Here is a 27,784-nt window from a genome sequence, read left to right on the forward strand (position 1 = left end):
TGCGCTACTTATGGGCCCTCTTCCACTCTGATCAGCGTAATGATTTTGATCTGTTTCATATTCCATTTTGGACCAATTTTCCCTGGTAGCAGATATTACAGGTGGTTGCTACCATAGCCACACGACTCACACTTCTGACATTGGGACCACTGATTCCTTTTAGTGATGTCATGTGAATGCCCTGGTCTCAAAGTTGTTGTTGCACAGGCTTGACAATCCTCCTTAGTCTCTCCCAGATGCTGCTCTGCTGGACGCACAATCTCTACTAGTCCTCACTCTTTTGGACATGTAGGTCATGTGGATTCTATTCAGCTTTAGTCTCCACTATCTCTAGCTTCTGGATCAGTTGAAATGCAACTATCTTTTTTTTTTCTTCTAAAAGAGTGGGTGCTGTCATGTTTTCTTATTTATTTATTTATTTTCCCCCCTCCAACTCCTAGAGAAAAGCAAAAACACATTAAAAAATTAAAATAAGATTAAAAACTTTAGTAACCAGAAAAAAAGCTCAGACTCTTAACTACAGAGACCTTTCATCTCCCTAACAACAGATTCTCAGCCTCAGATACTAAACTCCTAAAGAACATGACCATCTTCCCTGGCCCAGGCTATTTCATCAGTTTCTTAGAATGTAAGTGCAATAGAGGTAGATAGAGCTATGTGCCAGCCACAGACAGCATAGCATCTTGGGATATAGAACTAGTCTTAGGTCTGGAAACACTTAGGTTCAACAGCCACCTCTGACACTTACTGGCTATGTTATTGGTGAGTCATATGTTCTCCCAATGTCCCAGATAACTCCTTAATACCATAAGCCACAGAGAAGGCATTGGTTTTCATTAATAGATCATGAGTCCTCATCAAAAAGTTCCTCATGCAAGTGGAATAGGTAAAGTCTCTATTCCATTAGCTATTTTAGCCTTTCTTAGGCCTTTGGGTCATAAGAACTCATCGCTGTCCAATTTTGTGTCCCAGTGAAGAAATACTAGGAGCCATTGCTTTATCAGACAGCTGCTTGACATCCTCTTTAGTAGACACGATTGAGATACCACCATTTCTTTAGAATATAATACTGGGCAGTTTCCTGGGCAAACCACCATCATTTTCAACAGATAACTTCCCACTGGCAGTAAAGATGAGAGGTCTATAGGGACACTGGTTGTTTTTTATTCCTTGATGGTACATAACCCTCTTATGATCGGACTCCTTACTGAGAACTAAAAAGGAATTCCAGCATATCCATTGATGTCACCTCATTTCCTCTTGCAGATCTACATCCTTTTTATCCATTTTGTGAAAAGGATATGCTTTTACTGATATACCTTCTTGAGAGGATGGACAACTGTGGTGCTCCTTTATCTTATTCTATTTGCCTTATCTTTCTCTTTGCCTAGAGTATATTTCCTATTTTTTCTGGCCTTTGATTTAACAGTCTCTCCAGGTTTAATTTGTGTCCGGCAGGAGCACTGTTTGCTTAGTTGCAAGTCTGACACTTCGCTTTTGAGTCTTACCATATGTTTTCTTAATATTATACATAGTTCCTGTTTGTTCAGTGCATATTTTTGAAGGTAAAGGTTAACGAGAGCAAAATGAAGAGATTAAATTATATTTCAAGGTCTAGTCTGGCTTAATTTTTGCTTGAATCAACTTCAAACTAAATGTTTCATCCTTCATTCATCTTTATTCATTCAACTCTATCCCGTGGATGTATGCCATCTAAGCACCTGGTAATTTTCCCCTCTTGGCAGATTCTTGGATTGGTCCTGGCTTTTCTAGTACTTTGGTACAATAAAGAACATTGCTTTTCTCAAAGGTGAGAGACGATTGGAGGGAATTTAATGTAAGTCCTTTTCCTTGCCAGAGATATGTTGTGAGATTAAGAGGTTAAATGCATAGCACAGACTCACCCTTGTTCCTAATATATTATGTATATTCCTTGTCGTAGTATGAAAATGAGAATTTGATATGTGAGATGATAATAGAGTCCTCAAAAGGAAGCTATTAAAAAAAAAGTCTTTTTTTCTATTTCTACTATTTAGCACAGAGCTTGGCATGTAATAGGCACTTAATAAATCTGTGTTGATTGATTGATTGATCTATAGCATTGCTCAGCTAAGATTATGGTCATCTGGTTTTGTGTCATATGCCTTTGTCAGACTGTAGACATAAGCTAGTGTGAGGGCAAGGAACACATCTTGTCTAGACTTTGTATTCCTGGATATGTAGCGTAGCCTAACTCTGAAGAAGAATGAGTTGTTTCCCCCTGCCCACCTCAGTCCCTTCTATTTTTTAAGAAAAGTAGTTTCATCATAGGTTTTGTCCCTTTGGCCAACACTCCTTTTCATTTTCCCCAAGTTATCTACTGGCCTGGCTAATTTCTGTGAAACTACATGTTGAGTTAATAAAGATTTAGAATTCTTGTCAATCAACCAGATATTTTTAAAGCATCTACTCTGAAGGAATTTAGATTCTAGGTCCAGTTGCTTATTTGCTATCATAGAAACCTCTAAAGGTATGCTTTATTGAATGGTTCATTTTAACCCAATGTCTGGAAAAATATGTCACTTGACTTTTTGGCAACATATAGACAACTGACTGAGAAAATGATTTTAAAAAATAAACTAGTTTCTTCAGAATTGTGTGAAGAAAGCTGAACTATAAACCCTGAGAGAGTCTAGCTCATTGTATAGATCACAATTACATATTTCCCTAGTCATATGTTTTAATGATTGAGGCTTCATATACTGGCCTGTTCATTTCTTACATCCTTCGTATTTGGAATGTCAGTTCATAGGAAAACTTATGATTTTTGTATGATTAAAGAAAATTACTTTTTTTTATAGAAAGAAGGAGAAAAAACTATGTCTATAGTTCTTATTAGATACTTTTACGTTCATCCTTTATGTGAACAGGTTTTATGGCCCCTCTTCTGGTAAAGGCAAAATACTGTGTGGGAGACAACTAAAGAGAAAATCACATTGAGCAGCACAGTGGGAAATGGCTAAAGATATAATTGGACTTGCACATCTGTTTCTCTGCCCTTGAGCATAACTACATCCTTAAATTCAAAACCAAATCTTCTTTGTATTTAACAGTCTAAAATATGTTTGGAGAACATGAAGTTCTTGACTTAAATCATAAACTCCAATTTAAAATGAATTCTTATTTTTTTTGAAGAAGAAGAAGGAGGAGGAGGAGGAAAAATCAAGGAAAGAAGGAAGGAAGGAAGGAAGGAAGGAAGGAAGGAAGGAAGGAAGGAAGGAAGGAAGGAAGGAAGGAAGGAAGGAAGGAAGGAAAAAAGGGAGACGAAGATAAAGGTGGGGAGAGAAGAGGGGAGATGAAAGGGGAGGGGAGGGAAAGAAAAGGAAAATAAAGAGGAGAAGAGGGGAGGAGAAGAAAAGGGAAAGGAAGAAAGGGGAGAACTAAATCCAGACTAAGAATGGAAAATCGAGCCCGGTCCGACAGTGACAGTACTACATTTCCTTTTTTTCACTGGATAGATCTCAATGTCTTTCTGACTTTTTCGTTCTTTGGTTTTACAGTGGCAATTATGTATAAAGGATATGTTTATGTATTTTTTTCCCCTTCTGTTGGTGAGGAGAATTTGATTTTGCCTGCAGGGGAAGCAGAAAGTTGGGACTAGAGGCTGTTAACTCTGCTCACCTCAGAGAAAGGGAACCTGATTATAATTGTATCTGTCTGCTCCCTTAAATTTTGTTAATCTAGTGGAAATATCTTTAGGTTTAAGTTGCTCACTTGATCACTTAATAGGAGAGGAGTGTTCCAAGCTGTATATCCAAGGTTTAACTCCTTTCTCACCAGGTCCACAATGCACACATATAGTGAATCCTCAATAAACCCATTTATACAAATTGATAACAGAAATTAGAGAAGGTACAGAGCTAAGAATATGTCAGACAATATAGAGTAATTGATTGAGTTATCTCTTTGAGAGTGATATAAGTTAGCTCAATCAAGAAAGGGTTGGGGGAAAAGAGAGCAAGAGTGAAATTGAGAATGAAAAGGAAGGGGAGAGAGAGAGAGAGAGAGAGAGAGAGAGAGAGAGAGAGAGAGAGAGAGAGAGAGAGAGAGAGAGAGAGAGAGAGAGAGAGAGAGAGAGAGAGAAAGAAAGCACATGTAAGGGGAAGTTCCCTCAAACCTCTAATATATTAAGGTTAAGATAAGGATATGATTGAGGTGCTGGCTGTTCTACATGATTATTTCTTCCTAGTGTCTTTGTCTCCCTTCAAGTACTGGAAGAGTCTTTTTCCTTGAAGTTGAAAGTCAGAAGACCAGGCTCTCTCTTCTCTGAATCTCTCACCAACTCTGCCTCTCATACAGGGATGAAACACTGAGTTATCAGTCTCCATCAATGGTGAGTCTTATGCAAATGGATTTTGTCCAAAAGCTAAAATACAAGATAGTAAAATCTAGCTCAATACAAAGAAGAATGTTCTTTAATTTATCCAAAAAGAAAAATGGGGCAATGACTTCTGCCCAGATTTCATTTATTTGGATTAATAAAGATTTTGAAATTCTTTATGAGGTAGTGATTTTCATGATATCACTGACATGAGTTCTTCAAGTAGAGTCAGGCTGACCACTTGCTGGCATGTGGTAGGAGGGATCATTTATGCACTGAGCAAAAGGTTAGATTTGAAGACTTCTGAGTTCTCCTTTAGCTTTGAAGTTCCATGGTTCTTCACCTTCTGATCTTAATGGTCCATCAGTGCATACATAGGTAGAATATAGGTGTAATACAGTTTCTAAGTGTAATCTAATCTAGACTTAGAGCTGGAAAGGACCTCGGTGGTTAACTAGTTCAGTACTCTTATTTCACAGAAAAAGAACTGAAGTCTAGAGACTGTAAGTGACTTGCTTAAAGTTATGAATAAGCAATAAAGCTGGGATGTGAACTCAAGTTTTTTGACTCTAAATCAAACTCCTTATACTGTCTCTTATTATTAAATGGATTTTGATGAAAAGTAATAATACTACTACTATTAATAGCTGACATTTATATAGTATTTTAAGGTTAGTAAAGAGCTTTACATATATTATCTCATGTGTTTAAAGAGACTCTTGAGTCACTTAATAGATTTTACTAAAGAAAGTGGGATAAGTCTATTATTAAGTGATGTAGCAGACTGGCAGAATAGAAATTTTTCCTTGAGTCTTGGGCATGGTAGAGCATATATAATTGTGGTATAGTAATAAAAATAACATTAAAAATCTTAATTTTACGAGAACTTTAAGTGTCTTTTAAAGGTGCGTATTGTAAAATAACTATTGAAAGTATATCCTATAAGGCATAGACTGGCATGTTAGATAATGTAGAAAAGGGGTCCTCAGTTGTCAATTCTGATGCTATACAAGCAAAAATAGATTGCAATACAACTCAGTTAATTTCTCAAGATGGAGTTCCAGAGTAGATGATTTAATCAAAACATCAATGTTGTCCTTGACTGAAAGGAAAATTACTTAAAAAGTGGCCCAAAATAGGGTTGATTAGATTTTATTTGGTTTTATTGATCACATCTCTGTGTTGCCTTCCATCCATACTTGGAAAATCCTCTTTGAATTGTGTTTTTCTTTTTACCATTTCGAAATTGACTTTTGTTTTCCACTCAGGAAAAGTCATTCTTTGCCAGAGATACTGTCTCCTGGACTCAATTTTGGCCAATGTCATTCTAGGTCAAATGTTTATGCATAAGGAAATAGGCAAATTAAACCCCAAACATCCAAATGTTTGGAATCTCCAATGCTTGAAAACTCTTAATTTCTAGCCCTGTAAATAGTAGTACTGTGATCAGGGAGAATTAGGTTAGCTCCCTTTGATCCTTCCTTATTATATTTGCCTTCGCCATTTTCAAGAAACAATAACGTGAAGCTACCAGCATACAAGCAATTGATCTTCATTGCCTTAATGTAATTAGTTCTTAATTCCTTCTCTAGGTTCTCTGGAGCTGCTTAAATTTTGAAACCAATTCAAAGAAATGCCTTAATTATTACAACATGGAGCTTAATGGGAGTTCTGTAGTATCTCAGCGGCAAACACCTAACAAATCCCTTCCACCCCCAACCTTCTGATGTCTGTATTCAATTTCCAGCTTTCCACAAAGCGGGCATGCATTCTCAGTAGAGCCATGAAGCGAAATGCATGCTGTTCCACATTAGCACCTACATCCTGGTCCTGCCATCGGAGTCTTCAGAGGAACTTAGTTCAGATCTCATTCTTAGGCTTCCAAGGTGGCACATGTCTCCTCTATGTTCACGATCTTTCATTCATCTTTCCCAGAATACTTCCCGTGCTTTATCTTCTCCACTCTCTTTTCTTTAATGAGACAACTCAACACTTAAGGTCCGGGGGTTTAATAGTGGATAATGATTCTCCTCAGTTATAAGCTGATCAATGTGTAGTTAAGATACTTCCAAGGTGTAATAATTCTAGCAAGGCTCTAGGGTGGGATGAATCACAGCACCAGTATGTTAACTGGTGAGACTAAATGAATGAGGCTCTGAGTAAATACTTGAATTGGTTTAGAAAAGAATGAATCAAATTATTTGATTAAAAAAAAATAAAAGTAGTTGTTAGCAGACTAGAATTAGCCATTTTGTTTTTCATTCCAATTGATTTCTGCATGTAAGCAGTTCATAATCTCCCAAAATGCTTTACCAAAAAGTATTTTTTTTAAGGAAACAACCAGTTAATTCTTTTTTTTTTCTAAACTCTTACAATGGAGTTATTAATATGGGGAGCCTTTTCCAAAATGGTCGGGCAAGAGAAGATTAAATCTGGTTTAAGGGTAGGTCTTAGAGTAGTGCAGAGGTGCCCTGGATCTGGAATAGTAGTACCTGTATTTGAATCCTAGCTCTGTTAGCTATATGACTGTGGGCAAATCACATCCTCTCTCAGAATCTCAGTTCTCTCATTTTTAAAACCAGGAATTTAGACTGCATCAGGAATTCTTAATCAGGGCCTTGTCTTTATGTATGTATACATGTATATATGCATATACACACATGTATTTACCCATACATGCATATTCACATGCACATACATTACATATGTGTTTGCATACCTATATGTTGAAAATGAAATATGATTACTTCAATACAATTGATTTCCTTTGAAATCCTATGTATTTTGTTTCATATATTTAAAAACTTATTTGGAGAAAGGGTCCATAGGCTTCACTAAATTGCCAAAGGCCTCCATTGCACAAAATGAGGTGAAGAACCCATGGACTAGATGATTTTAAAGGTCTCTAATAGCTCTAAATCTAAATTCTGTATTAGAATACACGTTTGAGTGCAGCCAAGATCTCTGTTTATCAGTTCTGTCAAAATATTTTACATCTATTGGACATCTTCAAATTTTTGATCCTAGGTTTTCTTAGTTGGTCTCTTCACTTCTAGTTAGTTTCTCACACTCTTTCAAGATAAATAGTCTTCCAGCTACACATCTTAAGGTTTCCCTGAGCCCTTTTTGTGATGTACTATGCGAACCTGGCTTTCTTTAAGTCTAGAACCAATCCTCTAACCCAGGGGTGGGGAACTTGTAGCCTCGAGGACACATGTGGCCTCCTAGTTCCTTGGGGGCAGCCTTTTGGCCGAGTCTAAGTTTTACAGAAAAAATCCTTTTATTAAGGGAATTTGTTCTGTGAAGTCTGGATTCAGTCAAAGGGCTGCACTTGAGGACTTAGAGGGCCATGTATGCCTTGAGACCACAGGTTCCCCACCGCTGCTAACCTCTTGTATCAGAGCACAACTGTTTTGTATTGCACTTCACTCCCTCAGGCCTTGCTCTTAACTATTCACTTTGGAAAATGTATTGATATACTAAATTAAGATCATTAATGGTATTCCTTAAACTATTGATCCAAGTCCTCTCCAATGCTGGATTTACAGATATCCTGTTGAATAGTCAGGGTGATATGGGGCAGCTAGGTGGTGCAGTGGATAGAGCACTGGCCCTGGATTCAGGAGGACCTGAGTTCAAATCTGGTTTCAGACACATAACACTTAACCCCATTGCTTAGCCAAAAAAACAAAACAACAACAAAAAAGTGAATAGTCAGGGTGAAATTTTTGAACTAGGTCAAGTTAAGAGTCCTTCAAGTAATAATCCGCAGATATCCATCTTTGTTTTATGGATTCCATGAAGAATAATTGTCCAAATTATGCTATACAATTGGGTGAGCAGTCTGTAGAGCTGTACATGTATATATGCACACACATATATCTAATGCACATATATATTCATATACATGTTAACATGTATACCCAGATATTTGCATATATGATATTGTATATTTGTACATGTAAAAATAATATGCAGACATGTGCATAGATATACATGTTTATATATATATATACTATATATAAAAATGAGATATGAAAATACATGTATATATAAAAATACACATGCCTATACACTTATATGTGTGTATATAGGTGTCTATATAATGTACATATGTGTATGTGTGTGTGTATATGTATATATGATAGTAGATATTACAAATGGGTCTTGAATTTAATAGGAGGAAGAAAGTAGATGCTTGCATTTTTGAAAGATCATGGAGCTTTCATTGGTGTACCAAGCTTGTCTCTGATCTCCTTCATATAAAAAACCCTATCTTTTTAATATTTATTTTCTTCCTGTGAAGGTATATGGGCATAGATCATGGAATACAATGATCTCTAATAGATTTAAATTGTGAATCACAAAACATCTTTATGGTCATTAACTTATTTGATCTTTTTCAATAACATTGTGGAATACATCACACAAATATTATTATCTCATTTTTTTAGATGAAGAAACTGGGCATACTTTTCAGAACTATCTCACCTTAGGTCCCTCATTAGTGGTCCCAAGTGGCCCAAAGGGCAAGACATTTGCTGAGTTTAACTCATGTTCCTTTTTTCTTCAGCTTGATCTTAATATCTTTACTATATGCTTTACTTCATCTGCTTGAAAAACATCTTTTGTCACTTTGGACATGACTGTAAACTTAGTCCACTATGGTTCAGGTCCATACTTTGGGAAATATTAGTTAACATGTTTCTAGTTCATTTAAAAGTAAGCCCATGAAAATACTACTGTTTTAACAAGTCAGTTGCTGTATAATAAGCTTTGAGTCTTTTAAAATATTTTTCTTGGAAATAGGAAGCTGTGTTTAGCCAAACTTAACAAATTCAAAACTACTGAGATCTGAGAGAATTTTCAATCTGGCAGGAAGCCGTTCTCATCTCTAATTAGAAATTTTTAAAAAGATGCTTGGCTATCAAATAGCATATTTTGAGTATTTTCATTCAATGTACTGAGGATCTGCAGGAAAAAATATTTTATCACAAATTCAATGTAAATACCCATGTCACAAATTTTGTAATCGAGTTCAAAGTTTCAAAAGAGAACTGTTATTGCTATTTCATTAGCATTGATGCTTGTTCATTTTTGGGAAGGGGAAGAGAGAAGAGTGATTTTATTGACTGATATTGCAAATAAGGCAAATATTTTGAAGTTGAATTTTCTATGTTTGAATTCTCTTGTTAGAAGTTATTTGACATTCTGATGCTTTCCAGAGATCTGATGTTTATTTGTTCTGCTCCCTAAGAACAAGTGATGGATGCCAAAAATAGCCCCTCTTGTATCACTACCTCCCCTCCTGGATCACTGCCTTTTCATGGCATAGGGGTTTGGGTAGCTCAAAGAAACTATGAGCTATACCCTACAGGATTACCCAAGATGCACAGACAGATGATAGAGAGTTCTGACAAAAGGTGATCTATTACAGAAAAGAAATGACAAACCACTCTAGTATCTTTTCCAAGAAAACCCCGTGGACAGTAGTAAAATGATAAAAGATATGAAATTGGGAGATGAACTCCTCTGGTACGAAGGTATGGAATCTGCTGCTGGGGAAGAGCAGAGGAAAACCACAAGTAGCTCCAGTACTAATGAAGTGACTGGGCTGAAGCCAAAAGGAGGCTCAGCTACAAATACATGTAGTGGTAAAAGGAAATCTGATGTCGTGAAGATCAGTATTGCATAGGAACCTGGAATGTAATATCTATGAACCAAGGTAAGCTGGATGTGTTCAAACAGAAGGAGGAAGAATTAGACATTGACATTTTGAGTGTCAGTGAACTTTAATGGATGGAAATGGGTGAATTTAATTCAGGTGATCACTATATATACACTACTTTGGGTAAGAAGCTCTTAGAAGAAATGAGTAGCCCTCATAGTCAATAAAAGCATGAGAAAAGCAGTACTCAGTATAATGTCAAAAATAACAGAATCCAAGGCAAACTGTTAAACATTACAGTAACACACATCTATGATCCAACCACTGATGCTGAAGAGGCGAAAGGTGATCAGTTCTATGAAGACTTACAACATCTTTTAGGAATAATGCCCAAAAAAGACTTCACATTCATCACAGGGGATTAGAATGCTAAAGTAGGAAATCAGAAGATGAATGAAATAACAGGCAATTTGACCTTGGAGTACAAAATGAAGCAAGGCAGAGACTAACAGAGTTTTGTCTAGATAGCTCGTTGGTCATAGCAAACACTCTTTCAACAACCCAAAAGGCGACTCAACACAAGGATGTCACCAGATGGTCAATATCAAAATCAGATTGATTACATACTTTGTAGCCAAAGATGAAGAAGCTCTAAACAATCAGTCAAAACAAGATCTGGAGCTGACTGTGGCTCAGATTGTGAGCTTCTTATTGCGAAATCCAGACTTAATTAAAGAAAGTAGGAAAAACCATCAGACTGTATAGGTATGACCTAAATAATGTCCTTTACGAATGTGAAATGGAAGTGATTTAAAAGACTAGATCTCATAGAGTACCTGAAGAACTATGGACAAAGGTTCACAATATTGTGTAGAAGGCAACAACAACAACAACAACAAAATATTCCAAAGAAGGAGAAAAGCAAGACAGCCAAATGGCTGCCTGATGGAACTTTACAAATAGCTGAGGAAAGAAGGAAAGTAAAAGATAAAGGAGAAGGGAAAAAAAATGTAAACAACTGAATGCAGAATTTCAGAGAAAATAAAGGAGAGATGAGAAGGCTTTCTTAAATAAACAATGCAAAGAAATAGAAGAAAAAATATAATGGGAAAGACAAGAGATCTCATCAAGAAAATAAGAGATATCAAAGGAATACTCCCAGATGGGCATGATAAGAGACAAAAATGGATTTAACAGAAGCAGAAGAGGTTAAGGAGAGGTAGCAAGAATATAAAGAAAAACTGCACAGAAAGATTTTAATATCACAGGTGACCACAATGGCATGGTTACTGATTTAGAGCCAGACATCCTGGATAATGAAGTCAAATGGACCTTAGAAAGCATTGTTAACAATAAGGCTAGTGGAGGTGATGAAATTTTAGCTGAACTATTTGAAATTCTAAAAGTTGGTGCTGTAAAAGTGCTATAATCTGTATGCCAGTAAATTTGGAAACTTTCACTTGCCAGCAAGGTTATGCTTAAGATTCTGAAAGCTAGGCATCAGCAATATGTTAACCAAGAATTACAATAAGAACAGACTGATTTTCAAAGAGGCAGAGGAACTAGAAACCAAATTACCAGTATTTGTTGGATTATGGAAAAAGCAAGGGAGTTCCAGAAAACAAAAACAAAAAAACAAACAAACACTTACTTTTGCCTTGTTGACTATACTAAAGACTTTGACTGTGTGGATCACAACAAAATGTATTAAGTCCTCAAAGAGGTGGGAATACCAGATCAGGTTACTTGTTCTGAGGAACCTGTATGCAGGCCAAGAGCAACATTTAGAGACGAACATGGAACAACTGATTAGTTTAAGATTGGAAGAGGAGCATATTGTTACCTTATTTATTTGACTTATATACATATTACATCATATGAAATGCTGGTCTGGACAAATCAAAAGCCAGAATTAAGGTTGCCAGGAGAAATATCAACATTCTCAGACATGCAGTTGGTACCACTCTGAATGGAGAAAGTGAAGAATTAAGAAACCTCATGATGAAGGTGAAAGAGGAGAATGTAAAAGCTGGCTTGAAGCTTAACTAAAAACCAAACAAGATAAAATGAAGATCTTGGCTAGTGGTCCCATCACTGCTTGGCAAATTGAGGGGGAAGAAATGGAAGTCATGTCATATTTTATATTCTTGGGCTCAAAGATCATTGCAGATGGCAATTGCAGCCATGGAATTAAAAGATACCAACTCTTTAGAAGGAAAGCAATGGCAAATCTTGACAGCATACTAAAAAAAAATAGAGACATCACCTTGCTGACAAAGGTCCATATAGTCAAAGCTATGGTTTTTTTCTAGTAGCAATGTATGACTGTGAAAATTGGACTATTAGGAAAACTAAGTGTAACAGAATCAGTGCTTTGGAATCGTGGTGCTGGGGAAGACTTTTGAGAGTCCCTTAGACAGCAAGGAGAACAAATCAGTTAATACTTAAATTAATTCACACTGGAAGGTCAAATACGGAAGCCGGACCTTAAATATGCTGACTACATAACAAGAAGACAAGACTTAATGGAAAAGACCATGATGTTTGGAAAGATTGAAGCAAAAGGAAAAGAGAAAGGCAGAGGATGAGATGGAAGGGTTGTGGAAGTAAGGAACTTGAGCTTGGAGAGACTTCAAGAGAGGAGATAGTAGAAGATAGAAGGACTGTATGGTCCATGGGGTCATGAAGAGTCGGACATGACTGAACAACTGAACAACAACCAAAAGTGGACGTTTTTAACTATTTAGAACAATACAAAAACCTGCTATATGTAAAATATTACTAGGTGTACTGTCTGGGAGACAAAGAACTGACTTGGTCCGTATCCTTAGGGAATGTGCTGCCTAGTTAGGGAGAAAAAAGGAGAAAGAAAGAAAAAAAATAAAAGAGAAGAGGAACCAAAAGGAGATAAAGAAGGAGGAGAAGGAGGATTAAGAAGAGGAAGAGGAAAAGAAGAAGAAAAACAACAACATTTGCAAATTCTGCAAAGCACTTTTCATAGAGTATAACATTTACTGTCCAGTATAACTTTGTGAGGTAACTAACGCTATATGTGCAGATATAATTATCTCCAATATAAAGATTCTGAGCAAATATGAAAAAAAAAAGTGTAATAGTTGTTCTGAGGAGGGAACTAAAGTTGGGTTGGTAAGATCTACTTTCTCTAGTGAATTGTGCCAGTGTATTCAGGAGCATGAACTGAGAAAGGCTGAAATTGGGGCATGGAAATATTATTTGTTTTATAGTTGACAATAATTGTATTTGTCAATCAGAATACCCCATTAGATTAAAGGAAGAAGGTCCTGATCTTCTTAATAGTGTTCCCAGGGTGTTTTGAAAATGTAAATACTCGATTCTTTTGTTGTTGTTTTTTCTTTCCTTTAAACAAAAATAATTGAACCGAATGCTGTGGAATTTTAATGACCAAGCTTAGCACCCAAGAAAAGTGGAGAGAAAGTGCTATGCTCCCCCCTCACCCCACATCTTTGTAAAGCTAGGGATTATGGTTATGGAATAACAAACGTAATGTAGTCTTGGCTAATATATTGTTTAGTTACAGGAAGTCTTTTCTTTCCATTCATTAGGAAATACAACACACATATTTCTAATATCTCCCTTGCTCCTCTCTTATTCTCAGAGTCATTTCTTATTTTAAAAAAATCTAAAAAGGGAAAAGAAAAGAAGTTTAGTAGAACTAACCAACACTTTCAAGTCCAAGGATATATACTGTGTTTCACCTCCATACTCTCCCACCTCTGTGAAAAAGGTAGAGATGCACATTCTGCATATCTCTTTTTTAGGAAGCTAAACTTGGTTATAATAATGATATGGCCTTCAGAGTGAATTTAACAACTAGCACTATAAAATACATTATATTATACCTTAAGGTTTACAAGGTGATTCAGAGAAACCACTTCAATCAATCCTCACAACAACTTGGAAGGCAGGTGCTAATATTATCCCCATTTTACAAATAAAGAAACTGAGGCAGATGAAAACTGAGTGATTTTCTCAGAGATACCCAACCAGTAAGTGTCTGAGGTCAGATTTGACCATATGTCTTCTTAATTCTATGTTGATTGTGCCACTTATTTTTCAAACATTTACATTTTTGTAGCCATTATATACATATACACATATATACATATGTATATACATTCATGTGTGTGTATATTTCCTGGTTCTGCTTATTTCCCTTTAAAACAATGTATATGTCTTCCAATGCTACCCCGAATTTTTTTCATTTTTATTTTTTTCTTAGAGAGTAGTAGTATTCTATTACATTTATGCTCCACAAACTTTCTAGTCACTCTTTAATTAATGGATATAGACTTTATTTCTAGATATATGGTGCCATAAAAATTCTGTTAAAATGTTTTGGATATTAGACATTTCTATTGTTCACCTCTTTGGAGGGTATGCCTAATAATGAGATCTCTTTTTCAAAGGGTATGGGCATTTTGGTCACTTTCTTGGACAATTCTACATTGCTTTTCAGAACAGTTGGCACAATTCATAAAAAATGGACTTTGTCATTTTGGAGAATTGTCTTGGCATGAGATGAAACTTTGGAGTTGTTTTGATTTGCATTTTTAAATTATTACTAATTTGAAGCACTCTTTGAAATCATTGTTAACAACACAATTCTTTTGAGTATTATATGCTTAAAATTACATCTCTCTTAGCCAATGAGCAATGGCTTTGGTGTTTTATATTTATATTGGTTCCCCATACAGCTTGGCTATTATTATTACTATTGGTTAATATTTATACAGATCTTACTCTATTCCATGTCCTGTGCTAATGAGTACAATCATTATCTCGTTTGATCCCCACAAGAGCCCTACAAGGTAAGTGTTATTATTATTCAGCTCCATTTTACTGATGAGGGAACTGAGGCAAACAGATTGCCCAGGATCATACAGCTAGTAAGTATCTAAGGCCAAGTTTGAACTGAGGCTCTCCTGACTTCAGACCTGGCATTCACTCTACCCACTGTGTCATCTAGCTGCCTATTCAGAAATATGTGATTCATTTTTTTTCCCCTGAAATCTGTACTTCTTGTTCCCTTAGTTGCATTGATTTAAGTGCAAAAATTTTCAATGTCATATTATTGAAGTGATTTATTATATATTTTTGATAGCCAGTGTCCCTTAGTTGGCTAAGAATTTTTTTGCATAATCATTGAAAGATAGCTGATATTATTCTGGTCAATTTTTTAATTTTTTTTCCTGATATTTAATTTTTTAAATATTCAGGTTATATATCTATTATGACCTATTTATATGATAGATGGTATAAAATGTTTGCTTAAACAAGCCTCTTTCCATTTTATTGCATGCTTATTTTCAAGCAGGGAGTTCTTTTCTAAGTACGTAATATCATTAAGGTTATCATATATTAGACTGATGTAAGTTTGCTTGTTTCTGACCCATCCTTATCTAATCTATTTCACTTGATTTTTTTTAAATCAGTAACCCTGAAGAAGCTGAAGATGCTGATTCTGCAAGCCACCAGAAGTATAGAACAAGAGTGGAGGGAGAAACCAGATGCCTAAAAACATGCCATTTAAGGCACTTGTCTAGGGTCTGAGAGAAAGTTCATGGAAAACCAAAGTGTGCCTATTCTCCTAACCTGAATGTTACTTAGGACAAAGGAACACACAAGCAAATCTTATATATATATACGTATATATACATATATATACATATATATATATATATATATATATATATATATATATATATATATATATATATATATATGTATCCCCCATCTCAGGAGGCCAAGGAAATACTTAATTCCAAAGTCAGGGTGTCTACTATATCAGTAACATAGTAGAGGTCAGAGAGCAGGTGACTAAGAATATGATTAAAAAAATACAAAACAAAACATCGAAATTATCAAGACAAAATAAATAGCCTAATAGATAGATAAACCAACAGCAAGAATACTAATCAAAATGAAGAATGAACAAAACTAAAATAGAAAGCAAAACTATAATTAATAAATTATAATATAAAAGAAATTAATCAATAGTACCTGATGAAAGACAGAATCCTATAAAGCCGTCAGAGATCGTGGATAATAACAAGAAGATCTCATAATGGCTCTGGTCAGTTTCAGGCAGTCAATAAACATTTATTAATCACTTAATATATGTCAGGCAACGTACTAAGTAAGGACGTGAAGAAAGGCAAAAGACTATACCTGCTCTGGAGTAGCTATCATTCTAATGGGAGAGGCATCATGTAAATGACTACATACAAACAAGACATACACCAGCTAAATTGGAGAAAATCTAAAGAGAAAGAAACTAGAATTGAGGGGGAACAGAAAAGACTTCCTACTTAAGGTGGGATTTTAGCTGTGAATGAAGGTAGCCAGAAGGTAGAGATGAGTGCGAAAAGAGAAAATTCTAAGCACGGAGTGAAAGCAAGTGAAAGAAAATTAATAAAAAAAAGAAAACTGAATTTAGGTAAAAAAATAGAGAGCTCTTAATGCAGAAAATTATGTTCAACAAAGAATTTAAAACAATTCATTTGTCCATGATAGGCAGTCTCCCTGAAGAGGTGAAAGATTCATGGAGCATAAAAACTGGTCAAAGACATTAAAAGGTAAAAAACACCAAAAGAATACATACCGCATCAAAACATGTTGAAGACAGGATGCACAGATACAACATAAAGATCAGGTCTCTCAAAAGAATGTGATTAAACAACAACCATAGCAAAATCCTGGATGTGACAAGAAATAAGGCAAGAAAATGATCAGAACTTCTAAATATAGAGAAAGCCTTAATTGATAGAAATGACAGATACTGGTCAGAAACAGTAACAAAAACAAACTGATGTTCAAACTCTTTGAGATAAAGTCATTAAAATGAACGATTTCAGTAGCAAGCAATAAATTTTGCTTTTGGCGAAAAGAAAGGCCAGAAGGCCTTCAAATATGAAAGAAAGGCAATTTGAATATAAGGATTATATTTTCCCCCCTTTTTTATTTTATGTTTTTTAAGAATGATATTCAAGGTAGGAAGAAAGAGGAATATATTTGAACCTGCAAATGTTGTAAAAACAAAAGATTTCAATAAAACATATTCAACTCTCTTAGGAACAATGCCTTGTAATTCTGTTCTTTAACTAGTGGATAGAAAACATGCTCAGCTACATTGTACAATAGAAGGGGTACTGGCTTTGTAGTAAGTTGTTGGTTTCATTTCTTGACTTTAATGCTTATTTGAGGAAGTTACTTATCCTCCCTGGGTCTTAGTATTCTCATCTGTAAAATGGGAGTATTGCAAATACAAGGCTGCTGAGGTCCTTTAGAGCTATATATCACTAATCCTATGAAAGGCACTTATTTTCCCACTCCTCCTTTTCCATGTAATTTTTCTCCGACATAATTATTTTAGCATTCTTTGATTCCTCTGTGCATCACTGTGACTATACTCAGACAAAAATTGTGGAGAATTCATGAAGAAGGTAGTTAAAGATGATACAGTCATTCCTTAAATGGATTTCTGATTTCAGTGATGCAGGTATTTCTTCAATGAATCACGGCCCATCAATGATTCGTTTTTAGCTCTTATCATTAAAATCCCCAAAGAGGATATAAATTGTGTACTGGAAGCTATCATTTAGGTCATTTAATATATCATAAATACATAACTTCCTGAATAATTTCTGCTTCTATGTGTCTTAAAATATATCTTTTCTGTTATTTCTCTCATTCAAGTAAATATAGTAGCCCACCATCATAAGAATCACAGAATGGACTGGGAGGTAAATGTAGAGAATACAATAGCCCACTGTTTATTATTTCTTGTTTACAAAAAAAAAATGAGAAAATAAAAAGTGACTGAATTGAGCAAAACACAACATTAATGTTTTCGTTTCCAACATAGTTCCTTCTATGCATATGTCAGGTGGCAACAAATAGGTCACTTTAGCTTAAAAACAGAACTCATGAAGGGGACAAGTGTGAAACAAATCTGGGAAGGCATATTGCAGCCAGGTTGTGAAAGGTTTTCAATGTAAAAACATTGGGTTTTATTTTTTTTCCCTAAAAACAATAAGATCCACTGATGATTTTTGAGAAGGAAGTGACATGATCAGATCTGCACAGAAGAGGAAAAAAATCACGTGTGATCCCATGTATGATGAAAATGATAAAATAATGTTAATAATAGTAATAATGACTACCACTGGCAGCAGCGGCAGTGGCAAAAGCAACAGCTGCTGTTGCTGCTACTACTACAATTATATATTTAGATGGTGTTCTGAAAGTTGTAAACTGCTTATATGCAGTATCATTTGTAATCTCATTTGTCATCTCATTTTATATCCTCAGTAATGAGTCTGGCTCATTACTTGCTCAGTTCCCCAGAAGGGTTCTGCTCAGGGCTGGCCCTAGGCAACTTCATAACATAGTCAAAAGTTTACTCAATTGCTCTCTCTTCCCCGTCTATCCTCTTTGTCCCCTTCTTTTATCTGATTACCTTCTCAGACATTCAATAATGTGTCCCTAGAGCTCTAATAATATGAAAATTGATTAAATGCTTTGTGTTTCAACCAACGGTGATTATTTTGACTAAACTGCTTTTTGGTCCACTCCCAATTCAGAAATCAATCAATCAGTTGAGTTGATCTGAATGACCTCTATTTCCTTGTTAAAATTCAATTGACTAGCTAATTCAGTTTTTTTTTTAATGTCTGAAGATTAAATCTAAAAGTTATTTTGAAGGGAAAATAATTCAAGGGAAATATTTGCATTTAACAGTATAAATTTCAGTCACTTTAAAAATATATCATAATATTAATTTCACAATACAAAGAAGTATACATTTAGCTTGGTATTTGTAGGTTGAGAGTCAACATAATAAAATGAAAAGCATATTCCTTTTTCAGTCAGAGGATTTGGGTTCCAATCCTGAATCTGCTACTTGATTACCTATCATTTTAGGCAAGTCATTTAACCTTTCTATGTCTCAGGGTTTTTTTGTTTTTTGTTTTTTCTTAATCTGCAATGTAAGGAGGTTAGATTTTATAAACTTCCCAAATCTTCCCAGCGCTATAATCCATGACTTCTTCTTTCATATCATATCAACCAATACTAAGTGACATATGTCCTTTATTTGGCATTAAATATTGAGGGGGATGCAAAAAAAGAGTAATTCATTTCTTTTAATTTCATTATTCCATACTTTTAGGATACAATAGAGAAAGAGACTGGATTTGGGACTTTGTTAATATAGGGAACTTCTAAGTCGGTCAACTCCCTCCATCAATACAAGTTGGCACTGTTTCTGTGAATTACAGCTTTATTGAGTTGCCTAGAGCACTGAGAGGCAACTCGCAGTGATTCTGAGCCTTCATGACTCACCCAGCCTCACACAGCCAATGTGTCACAGGCAGTCCTTGAAGCCTCATCTTCCCAACTTCAAGGCCAGCTGTCAATCCACTGTGCCGCAGTTGTACAATAAATTGGCAATATCATCCACCCAGCTGGGTGTTTGTGGGAAAAACATTCCCTCCAACTCAGTGCATCATCTGCTATTCACATCAATATTTAGTACACGATCAACATTTTAGAATTTTCTCTTATTTGTAATTATGTAGCTAGCATCAGTATGTGTGTGTCCTAAAGAAGTAAGTCATTAACTACAGGATTTAGGGAGAAATTAGAGGACTCTGAATTATAGCTGATACACATTTCAGTAGCATAATTTATTCCAGGTCTACACAGTTGCAATTTAAAGAGGTACTTCTCAGAAGAAAACTTTTTTTTTTATTTGGATGTAGAGGTTCTGGGCAGAAATCCTGGCTCTGCCACTTAGTACTTGTGTGACCTTCGGCAAGTTCTTTAACCTCTCTGTGTTTCAGCTTCCAGATGCACTAAATGAGGTGGTTGGAGCAGAGGAACTTCAAAAGTGCTTTCCGGTTTTATGTATGAAACCTAAAGTATAATTTTTTTTTCTGTTACTTCAATGATATAGATATTCAAGAGAGGTAATCAGATAAAAATTATACATTGTTTTCAGTAGTTTGGTAAGGGAAGAGGTAGTGTAATACAGTAAAAATAAAATTGAATTTAGTATTAGAAGATGAGTTTAAATACCAGCTTTGCCACTTACTAAAAAAATTTGACAAGTCATTTAATCTCATTGGACCTCAGTTTCCCCATCTGTATAATAAAGAAGTTGGCCTGGATGACCTTTAAAGTTTCATATAATTTGGGAATCTACCATGAGAGAGTAAGGCTCAGTGAAAAGTGTTAGCATTAGGAAAAAGGTCTAGCTGTGTAAAGAAAGCACTTAAACTCTATAAGACTCATTTTTTTTCCCTCTGTAGAATGAGGATAATTCCCATATTACTTGATTCCAACATCTATGGGGATATGCACACACCCATACACACATAGTGTGTGTATGGGTGTATGTATATGTATGTGCATGTGTATATATGTATATATGTATATGTATGTATATTATATACATATATATATACATATATACACATCTTTTCAGTCTTTAAAGCTGTGTTAGTTGTTATTATGAACCTTATTATAAGCAGCGGTGTAGCTTGAGAAATGTATTTATATAATTTCTTAATGGACCTTTCCTCATAGACAAGCCGAGATGTCCAGGAAACATAATTGTTTTTAAATCAGATGACCTTAATAAAAGCAAAAACCTTTAACCTTTCTTCTCAGCCAAGTAAATTTTTTAAAAACAAATGTCCACCAGAGGGCACTCACCCATTTAAAGTGTAAAATGCAAAACATTTGGCAGTCTCATCAGGTCAAAATAATGTGCTTTTATCAGCCACAATTCTAAGACTCCATTCATATATGAAAATTTTAGGGGGGAAATGTGTGCTCTCATTTTGTTAAAGCACTCCTAGATTTTTTAAAATGCCCATTAAAATATTTTCTGTCTTTAATAATAACACTAATTAATGTTTATATAATACTTAACATATTGTTAATTTATGTTTTACATAAATTATCTCATTTTAGCCTCATCACATCCTTTTGAAGTGGTACTATATGAATTGTTACCCACATGAGGAAACTGAGGGGTTAAGTGATTTTTTTATCAGACACAAAGTGTTTGATGCATGATTTGAACTCATGGTTCCTGGTTTCAAATCCAGTGTGTTGTCTATTATGCCAACCTATTTCTCCAAAGAGTGTTATTCTAAAGATGTCTTCTTTCTTAAGAAACTCCTGGGTAAAAAATAGTGAAAATAAAATGCTTTATTTCAAAGTAATTTCCTTTGTAGATATAGGCTATGAACAACTCAGTCCCATTTCTAAAGTACACACTTATGACAACAAATGGAAACATAGATGCATGTGAACAATGTCTTTTTATAATATACTTCAGTGATATGTTTGTGTAGAATCAACTTTTGAACTGAACTTGAAATCCTCTAAGTTCCTGTCCACTTCTAAATCAATCATCCTGTGATCATATGAATTGAAGAAACCTTTTTGATGCAACATGATGCTGACTGGCCTTTAACAAACAATATAAAGTAGAAAAAGGTGTTAAGAAATGGAAACTGCTAATAAATGAACAAATAAAACCACATTTGAAGAGATGATGATCAAGTTGCTGAAGTTATGTCCTTGTTTTAGAATGACAGGACAGAGATTATTTGCTTAGCATTAATAGAAGAAATACAGTCTAAAATCCAATCATGTCTGTGAAAAATTTTGCTAAACTGGCATTTTGGAGACAAAATAGTCTCATAATTGACTGACTTTTCAGCTAGTTATGCTGATGTAGTATAGAAAAATCCATAGAATATTCAGAAATATTTTTCTTGGGTCACCTACAAATGGTGGATTCTCCAGTAGCTCCAGATTCCCCAAAAAACAAAATGCATTATAATAAAGGTCATTCTCTCCTAAAATCTTATAACCTATGATAATCCTTGAGGAAAGGCAGTGTAAGGACCTCAGAGGTGCCCCTATGGATTACAGTGATGGTCCTTTAAGACTAATGTTCTCTTTCTAGGATGGGCATTACTGGACAGAATATTGAATAGCATGATTTCTTTCCATAATGACAACTTCCAAAAAACATCTTGTGTGAAACAAGGAATACAGAGAAGCATGGAAAGACTTATATTAACTCATGCAAATAAGCAGAACTGGAAAGGCAACATACAGGATAACTATACTACAAACTAAAAGGACAATAAAAAAAGTGAAAACGATTCCTGTAAAATTATAATGACCATTATTTGCTTCCAATAATCAATATTATTAAATTATAATTATTATATAATGTAATGTTTGTATACACCTTAGGAATCTGATAGTAACAAAGGTTTTTTTTTCTTTTTGAATATGTGAGGAAAGTAGGTTTATAAAATGTGGATAAAGAAGCACAAATAAAGTATAAGAAAATTGGAAACATTTAAAGGGCTCAGGTTCTAGAGAGTTTTAAATGCCAAGCATAAGACTTTATATTTGATGCTGAAGAGAATGGGAAGTCACTGAAGTTGATTGAGAGGGCAGGGTGCAATTGGTCAGGCATATGAATGAGGAAAATTGCCTTGGAAGTTAAATCAAGTAGGGATCGAAGTGAGAAAAGACTTGAAACAGGGAAACAAAAGAAGAGGTTATAGTCAGTAAGTGATTAGGACCTTGGATTAGAGTGGTAGCTGTGGGAAGAAAGAGAAGGGGACATAAGGCAGAAATGTTATAAAGATGGAAACAAGAAGATTTGGCAACAGTGTTGATATGTGATGTGAATGACAATGAGGAGCTGAGGATGATGCTAAGGTTAAGAAGCTGGGTGTCTAGGAGGATGTTGGTCTCTAGGGAAGTTCAGAAGAAGGAAAAGTGTTTTGGAGAAAGGCAATGATTTCTATTTTGGATATATTAAGTTTGAGGTGGCAATGGGACATAAACTTTGACACTTCTAATAGATACTTGGTCATTCAAGAGTGGAGATAAGGGGAGAGGTTAGGAGAGGCTATAGATCTGGGATTTTCTGATTATTACTGAGCTTACAGGAGTTGATGAGATTGCTAACTGGGAAAAGAATGAGGAGAAAGAGGAGAAGGAGGAGAAGGAAGATGGCCCAAGACAGAGCTGTAGGAGACACACGTTTTCAGTTGGTATAACATAGATGAAAATTCAGTATAGGAAACTTAGATGGGGTAGTCAAACACATAGCAGGAGAATTAAGTGGATGCAATATCATGTCAGGAGAGAATAGCCAGAAGGAGAAGGTGGTCATCAGTGACAAAAGCTGCTGAGAAGGGAAGCTGTGTAAGAATTGAGAAAAGGCTATTAGATTTAGCAATGGTTTTATCTCATTTCTTCTTGACTGCCAAACTTCTGTGAAGAGCCAGCAAACTAGTTCTTTATCATACACTGTCTTTCCAACACCTTTCATCTTACACCACTTTCCTAAAACAAAATTCTCCAATGTCACCATGATCTCCATTTGAAAACAAACAAACAATGGTCTTGTTTCCATCTTGTCTTGAAATCTCTGTGGCATTGAGAACTTGACAAACTAGATCAAGTTGTTAGGTTAGGAGGATGTGGAAAAAAAAATCAGAGGAGCAAAGGTCATGCTGAGGACACAGAACAAGTATGAGGAAAATATTTAGTGGGAGAGGCAGAAAAATAGTCATCTTTTTTTTTTCATTGACTATCATGTCATTGCACTTGTATCAGTCTTTATCTTGTATCACTATGCACTTTTATTAGTAGTTATATTAGATTCAGGGAACAAGATAATGAGTTTTGTTTTGGACATGTTAACTTTGAGATGTCTATGGGACATCCAGTGGGAAATGTCCAATAAGCATTTGGTGACATAGTTTGTGTGAGAGACCAGAATTAGATAAGTAGATCTGCATATCATCTTCACAGAGATGATAATTAAGTTCATGAGAACTGATGAAATCTCACTGAGAGAGAAAGAGAAAGAGAGAGAGAGGAAAGAGAAAAGAAAGATCTTTGATGTATGGCAACAATTCTGGGATAAGATAGATATAGGATAATTTATTTTAGGGAATGTTAGGGTTACACTATAGCTTTTAAAGGGCAGAAGAGATCTAGCCACATTAGTAAATTGAAGGTACCATGTCCCTTTAAGGTGCTATAGTATAGAGCAATTTAGTGGTGAAAGGGACAGGGAAACATGAAAAAACTTGTGTCAATGGTCAAAAATTGAGATATTAATGCTTTTTTACATGAATCTTATAATTCCTAAGAGAAGAAAATTATTTTGTTTTAATAAAAATTGCTAAAGAACTCTTATAAGAAGTAGCTTTCAGATGTGATATGAGCAGCTTAGGACTGAAAATGTACTGTGCTGTAAGTATACCCTTTTAATGAGTATCTATTTTTGTTCATTATCTATCATCTATCTGCCTATTTACTATCATCTATCTCATCCATATATCTCCTGTTTATCTATTCATTCATCTCTATTTGTCTCTTTCTCTCAATGTGTCTTTCCCTCTCTGTCTCTTTCCCTCTCTATCTCTGTCTCTCTTTCACCTATCATCTATTTTTTGTTACTAGAAATTATTCTGTGAATTTTTGACATAGATGGGACTTTCAAGAGGCAGCATGCTATAGGAAATAGAGGACTGGCCTTCAAATTATGAATAATTTAGCTCAAGTCCTGCTGTAAAACATTTTTTTCTGTGTGATCATAGGTAAGACAAGTAGCTTCTCATTATTCCCAGGCAACTATCCACAGCTATAAGTCATGGACGAGTTGCCAATCTACATCAGTGGAAGAGATTTCCAAACCTGAAATTTGCAGCATCTCTAAAATCAAAGATCTGGTTCAAAGTAAGCAAACAGAAAAACAAGCCAACTAACTAGGCAATAACTTTCTACTGGAAATCAGTTTGGCCAACATCTTACACCATAAACCAAGATAACGTCAAAATGGATAAATAATTTAGACATAAAGGATGATATCATAATCAAATTAGGGGATCATAGAAAATTCTATCTACGGAGAAGGGAAGAATTTATGACCAAAAAAGAGATAGAAAGAATCACAGGAAGTATAATGGATAATTTCAGTTACATAAAATTTCAAGAGGTTTTGCATAAACAAAACCACTGTAGCCAAAATTAGAAGGAAAGCAGGAAACTGGGAAAACATTTTTTTTTACAGTATCTCTGATAAAGTTCTCATTTTTCAAAAGCATAGTGAACTGAACCAAATTTATAAAAATAAGATCCATTCACCAATTGGTCCAAGAATATGAATAGGCAGTTTTAATAAAAATAAAATAAAGCTATGTATGATCATATGAAAAAAATGCTCTAAATCACTATTGATTAGAGAATTGAACATTAAAACAACTCTGAGGTACCACCCTATATTGTATTGGCTAACATGACAGCAAAAGAAAATAACAAATTCTGGAAATGATGTTGAAAAAAAGGAAACTTAAGCATTGTTGGTGAAGTTGTAGAGTGTTCCAAATATTCTGGAGACAATTTGAAACTATGCTCAAAGGCCTATCAAGCTGTGTGTACCATTTGACCCAGCAATACTATTACTGTGTCTGTATCCCAAAGAAATCAAAGGAAAAGGAAAAGGAACTGTATGTACAAAACTATTTATAGCAGCTTTTTTTTTTCTTTATGGTGGTGGCAATTAGAAATTGAGGGGATGCTTATCAACTGGGGAATGGCTGAACAAGATGTGTATGATTGTGATAAAATACTATTGTGCATAAACATGATGAATGAGATAGTTTCAGAAAAACTTGGGAATATCTATATGAACTTATGCAGAGTGAAATGAACAAAACCAGGGTATCATTTACATAGTAAACAGCAATAATGTAAGTGTAATGTATGATCAACTGTGAAAGACTTAGCTATTCTGATCAAGACAATGACCCAAGATAATTCCAAAGGAAACATGATGAAAAATGCTGTCCACCTCTAGAGAGAAAGCTGATAAACTCTGAGTAGAAACTGAAGTATAATTTTTTTTATACTTTATTTTTCTTGCTTTGTTTTCTGTAACATGGCTAATATGGAAATATGCTTTAGATTATTTCACATATATAATTTATGTCATATTGCTTTACTTCACAATGAGTTGGGGGGGGTGAAAAATTTGGAGCTCAACAGTAAAAAAAAGAATTAAGAAAAGCAAGTGACACATTTTTTAAGAGAATGATTACTTTGATTTTCCCTCTTCCCTACTCCCACCTATTTTGTCTTCCCTAGAAGTATAGTGACATTGCCTTGCCCTAAAAACATGAACATTTTGTTTCTATTGAATAATGTTTTCTTGCTAATGGTACTTCATTACTTTTCTTATGATCTTTTTCTTCTGTTTAAATGAAAATATTCCCTGTTTTCCTCTGGTTCCCCTTAAAAGAATAACTCAAATTCCTCCATTTTTCTCTAGAAACCATATTAGTACATGAAATTAAGTATTTGTGTATACAAAATCATCCTTTTTTCCCCTTCAAAATATCACATTCTAGTGTTTCCCTGATTTCTCATACAGGACTAATTTCAGATGATCCCTGGACCCGAGTATTGATTGCATTTACCTCATTTTCCTTCGCGTCATGTCTCCTCCACCTCCCCACATAGAATTTTTCCTCAGTAGACAGGAAAATTCCTGAGAGAAGGTTTATAGCATATCTATCATTTTATCACCTTGCCCTACAGCTAGCACAATGCCTTGGACATCGTATCTGTAATGCCCAGGGCTCCTTGGACACAAAACTTTATTCCAAGTGTGAAATACTGCTGGCAGCGACAGAACTCTTTAGCTTGGCACGAGCTATTGACTAAAGAGGGGTTGTGATCTCAAAGGCACAGTGCTGTGAGTATTTTGCCCCTCAAAAGACAACACTGAAAAATAGAACAGGGTTGAGTGAAATTGTTCAGTCTTCAAGTTTAAACTTAAAGTTATGGACATCATCAAGGCAGTTTTCATTTTCATTGTTGTTTGAGTTAGGGGATGTGAGTCAAGAGAGGAACAGGGAATGGAATAAAGATGGTGACCCATCTGTCCAGTAGGGGAATGGCTAGAACAGACAAATTTTTTTTTGAACTTTTGTCTCTGGGAGATCTGATAAAGGATGGCTTTGTACTCTGTCTCCTCTCATTAATTTGCTCACAATTCCTGATTTAATTAGTACTTTTCATGCTGGCTGGCTCTAAATAAAATATGATCAATCATAGCAACTTTATTAGCGAGTTTCATTACTTGTAGATAGGGAGTTTCATAAAAAAAATATTGCTGATTGGCCTTTGTATAGAAGCAAAAATGAATTGTAATACTGTAATAACTGGAGGCTCAGGAGTGATGTGAGAGAAAATCGTATTGATTTATTAATTTCAATTAATTAATTAATTGATTTATTGAAATGTTGTCTTATTAACTTTATTTAACTTATTAATTTTAATGACAAACTCAGTAAAGCTGAGTCTGAGTCCTTTGCCTTTGACTGATAGTGAATCCGTTGTTACTGTTGTCCGAGAAGAGACTAGGCTAACAGGGCATGCTGCCTTTTTTTTTATTAGACAGGTAAATTTTTGGGGAAGGAAGGAAAAATACAAACATTTATTAAGTGCCTACTCTTTGCCAGATACTGTGCTGATCATTTTACAATTCTTATCTTACCACGTTGTGGGGAGGTACATGTTGTTATTATTCCTATTCTACATTAGAGGTAATTGACATAGATAAAGTCATCTGGCCAATGACTTGCCTAATGTGACAC

Source organism: Phascolarctos cinereus, unplaced genomic scaffold (genome assembly GCF_003287225.1).
Source record: "Phascolarctos cinereus isolate Bilbo 61053 unplaced genomic scaffold, phaCin_HiC Scaffold_3;HRSCAF=262, whole genome shotgun sequence".
Classification (NCBI taxonomy): domain Eukaryota; kingdom Metazoa; phylum Chordata; class Mammalia; order Diprotodontia; family Phascolarctidae; genus Phascolarctos; species Phascolarctos cinereus.